Source organism: Cryptomeria japonica, chromosome 6 (assembly GCF_030272615.1).
Source record: "Cryptomeria japonica chromosome 6, Sugi_1.0, whole genome shotgun sequence".
NCBI lineage: Eukaryota > Viridiplantae > Streptophyta > Pinopsida > Cupressales > Cupressaceae > Cryptomeria > Cryptomeria japonica.
Window position 1 is genome coordinate 405308325 of NC_081410.1, and position 4569 is coordinate 405312893.

Genomic DNA, 4569 nt, shown 5'->3' on the forward strand with positions numbered 1-4569 from the left:
GAGTTATTTGTAGAAGAATAACGTATAACATATAGAGGTAGTCAATTCATTCTTGCAAAAACAACAAAAAGCGGTATATTCAAATAGAGTATTATTCTTCTTAGACAAACTGCTTAGCAAAAGTGCACGAGTATACCACGGTTGGGTTTCATAGAAAGTGAATCGATAGACATAGGGGAATATAAAGGGACTATCATCACAAGGATAAGGAATTAGGTGGTTAGGCACAAAGAAGATTAACTAGTCTAGGTCGTGGCTTCGGTTAGAGAATCCCATCAAGGTTTTGATCAATATTTTCTAAGTTTTTTCTACAAATTGATATATTAATTCAAGTAGGGTTAGTTTCGAAGTTATCGGTTTGGGTTTGGGTTCGGATTTGGGTTTGCAAACTCAGTTCATGGGTTTGGGCAATATTTTTTGCCCTTTAGATTTGTGGGTTGGGTTTGTCTGCGTGTGTGTGCGCGCGTACACACACACACACACACACACATACAAAAATTTAAAGAAATTTACAAAATTATTAAACTAAATACATTTGATAGTATGATATTTCATTATTGAGCAAAGCCAAATGTGAATTGATAGTTCAGAACTGAATTGGACAATGGAACAATGCAAAATGGTAGAAGAAAAATATTTAATAGTATGCTACTTCATCATTGATCAATGTGTGAGGAGCCCAACAATAGAAGAGGTTCTTTTAGGGACATTTTAAAGTTTTTGGATGCAAAAAAAGGTCAAAAATGTCTATTTTTGTTATGTTTTGGTGCTTAGTGTGTTTGGATATGTGTGGGTTCGTACCTCAATTCGTACCTGCGAACCCAAACCCCTGGGTACGTACCCAAGGCGAATCCAGACAAACCCTGGGGCGAACCCAAACCCAAGCCAACCCGATTCGGGTGCATGAAAAGTTACTGTTACTATGAAAGTTTGAAATTTTCAAATTATTTCTTCATTATAAAAAACATAAACAGGAGGAGTAGATAGTTCAAACAAATGAAACAAAAAACCAGTATCATCTTCTCCAGTGGATGGGTTCAAGACTACATTGAAGGGATGCCTCCTTTCAGATCGTGGAAGATGATAGAAGCTGCGGTGGATGAGCTCCTGATTGCTTGGGAAGAGATATAAAAGAAACTTGCTAGGTGGCATGTGTTGGGAAAATTTAAGGATGACATAAGGGTATGAATTTGGTCATGAAAGTGGTAAGGTCATTGTCAAACATGGCTTCCATTTCGCTTGTTCCAAAAAGAATTTCAAAGGAAATTGAAGGATTTCGAGCAAATACGAAGTTCCTAAGATGAATGTGTTTCTTTGGATCGCTTGGAAGAGGTGAGCCTTGACACGGGATAGGCTACAATTAATGGGCAAAGCTGGAGGAGATTAACAACCATCTTTTTCTACACTACGAGGTGGCTTGGCAGATATGGAGTAACATTTGGTCCGAGTGGGGATTTGGGTGGGTGATTTCAAAAGAACGTTATCGATTTTCTTGATTCCTAGGTTTTGAAAGTTGAGAGCCTTGGGATTGGGCTTTAGATGATTTGGGAAGTAGCACCAATAGTTATTGTTTGGACTCTTTGGTTGGAAAGAAACCGTAAGATTTTCAAAGACGAGAAGTGAACTATGGACAAGCTTTAAGACAGGGTGGTAGACATCATGGGAGAGCTGGGAGAAGTTCATAAGAGATGAAATTGGCTTCTCAAGATTAAAGAGGAGAGTGGGCTAACGCCTGGCCTAGTTTGAGATGGTTGGACTCTTCCCATGCGTCAGATTGGGGGTGGGTTAAACTCAAATTTGATGGTGTTGCTAAGGGTAATATGGACAAAACGGGGGCCAACCTTAAACCACAAACACTAAGCAACATATTAAGTCTAGAGAATGTTAGTCAACCTTGAGTGTTTTAATACTTTTAAGTCTAAAAGTGAATTCTTAGTGTGACCACACACCTTAAGCAACCTGTTAAGTCTAGAAAATATTAGTCAACTCTGAATGTTTAACACTTTTAAATCTAGAAGTATAAGCTTAATGTGTGTGATTTAAGCCATATGCTAAACGAGAGGTGGTAGGTCTTCAGAGATTCAATAGAAAAGTCTCTATTAATTCATTTTGTGGACTTCAGTATTGACACCAATAATTTAGCTGAAGCCAAAGCTATGATTTGGAGCTTGATAATCGCCAGACAAAAAGGATGGAGAAAGCTTTGGATAAAGGGAAATACTAAGGTCGTTATCAGTGCTCTAAAGGGAGGAAACATCAATAATTGGAGATTGGAGATGGTTATTGATGCTGCCAAATGCTTGATTGATGATTTGGACAAGGTCATGATATTGCATATTGGTAGAACTAGTAATAGGGTCATCGATTGGGCATAGAATGCTGACACTAGCCTCAAAGCTATTTGTGATGAGGGGTCTAAGGAATGGGATACAATCTCCCTTTCGATGTGAAGCAGTTGGTTGCAAGTGACATAATGGAATAGTTTCCCTTTGTGCGATGTTATGTGTGGCTTGTGTGTTAGTTGTTGTCTTTGATTTAATTTAAGAGTGTTGTGGCTTATGTGTATGGCTTTTGTTCTTGATTAGTTGTTGCGCTTTTTTGGGTTCCCGGTCCCTTAAAATCGAGTTTCTATTATTAAAAAAAGGTGACTGTAGGGAATAATTAAGTGAATATATTTAGGGTCTACACCTCCTTAGGGATTCTAACTGTTTTTACTTTGTAATTCTTTTATAGATTGTAATTTGGAGTAAGAGGTTACATAAGTGGTTTAGTGGGTTGTATGAAAAACGGAGTGATATTGGAATATAGAGAGATAAGCTATATTGATGTAACTCTATTTCAAAGGATTAATACAAGCTTGGGTCTTTTTGGGTATGGATATTTTTTTCGAATGGTTTGTCCACATAAATATACTTGTTATGGTTTGCATTTTCTTTATGGTCATTTGTATTTCTATTATGTTCTATTATTGCTAAAGAATTTGTATAATTAAAAGTTCAACATATTTCATTGGGTATTTACACCTTATATGTGTAAAGGGAATGGAATGGATGACTAGTAAAAGGTAGCAGTGGAAACATTTGCATAAGAGGACATATGACCGTAATGTGAGATAGGATGGAAAACTAAAGTCACAGACTAGATTTATAATATCAAGGGGTGAGAGATAATTGATGAAAAGTACATGAACTATTGAGCCTCTATGTGCATAGAAAAATGAATGTAAATCAAAGAGTGCCAAAGAGAGGTACTAGCATGGCTTTGGGAGAACAAAAGAAGCTAGGATAATTACATATAAATAATGGATATCGGAGAAGTTATAGAGACTATGGAGGTGTTGAGGGATAAGCAAGAATCTTAGTGTAGAAGAAGAATTCGTAATAGATACAATAAGACAAGATGCTTTGGATGTATCAATAAATGAATGAAAGAATAAAGAAAACATCAATGTGCACAATATGCTTGATGTTCTATAACATCTTGAAGCTCAAATAAGTCATCTAATGCATCAAATGATTTAGAAAGGTGAAGGTCACTATAGGGATGAACAATGACTTTCACTTGTTGAAGTTGGATTACTATATATAAACTTTGGGTTAGGTCTTGGTATACTAGGTAGATTTCGTAAATAAAATTTTGATTGACATTCTAAAAACATAAGGCACATCAAAATAAAAAGAAAATATGAAAGATTATTAATTCCAAGTGAAAAATAAGATAAATTTAACTCATTATAACAAATAAAAATTGCAGACTCACCAATTATGTGAAGCCAATTCTCAGAGATTCTTATATTTCATTCAGCATTCCAATTTACTGATGTTATCAAGATTCCAAATTCGGCAAAATTACACGAACATGACTCTGCAGATTCAAAACAGATTGAAAATGCTGCAGATGCAAAATTCACATTTGTGTAAACTTTAAGTTTTACTAAACAATAAATTATTAACGTCGCCTGAGAGATTCGAACTCTCGCGGGGAAACCCCATGTACTTAGCAGGCACACGCCTTAACCACTCGGCCAAAGCGACGTCATGTGACCGCCATTTGCATGTTTTTGTCAGATTAATGACAGATATAAGTCCTAATATCCCAAGCTCATTGATAGAGGGCCTTTTGGAAAATGAAAGTCCTGTGGCTATTGTGAGCTTAACTTTGACAAACTCTTTGAATTAGGTCTTCAAACATGAATACCGTTCCTTAGGACCATCTTATCATTACACCTTTTATGTCTTTGTAACCTTATTTTGAGAGTGACTGTCATGCTTGCTGTCTTGACCATTCACTGTCATAATCAGAGACTCTCTTTTCCTTTGCTTTATGGAATAAGATATCATCACTTCTATCTCAGTCTTCATGATGATTTGCATGTTTGTAGCTTCTATAACTTTTCATGAATGGAGGTCACTGTGCGAATGCACTGTACTTTTGTCAAGGCTCTTATCACTGTCATACATGCTTCTTATTAATTCACTGTCTTTTACTTTGGCCTACTGTACTTTTGTTTCTTCCTCGTAGACTCCCTAATCACTTTTCCTTTACCCTATCACTGTGATTAGGCTGCAA

General features: G+C 36.3%; 1 non-coding gene across 1 annotated transcript; it reads right to left on the reverse strand.

Moving 5' to 3' along the window:
- Nucleotides 1-3952: 3952 nt before the first annotated feature.
- On the reverse strand, nt 3953-4034 carry TRNAS-GCU (transfer RNA serine (anticodon GCU)). Its single transcript has one exon. It is a non-coding gene; the product is annotated as a tRNA-Ser (tRNA).
- Between the last annotated feature and the right edge of the window lie 535 nt (nt 4035-4569).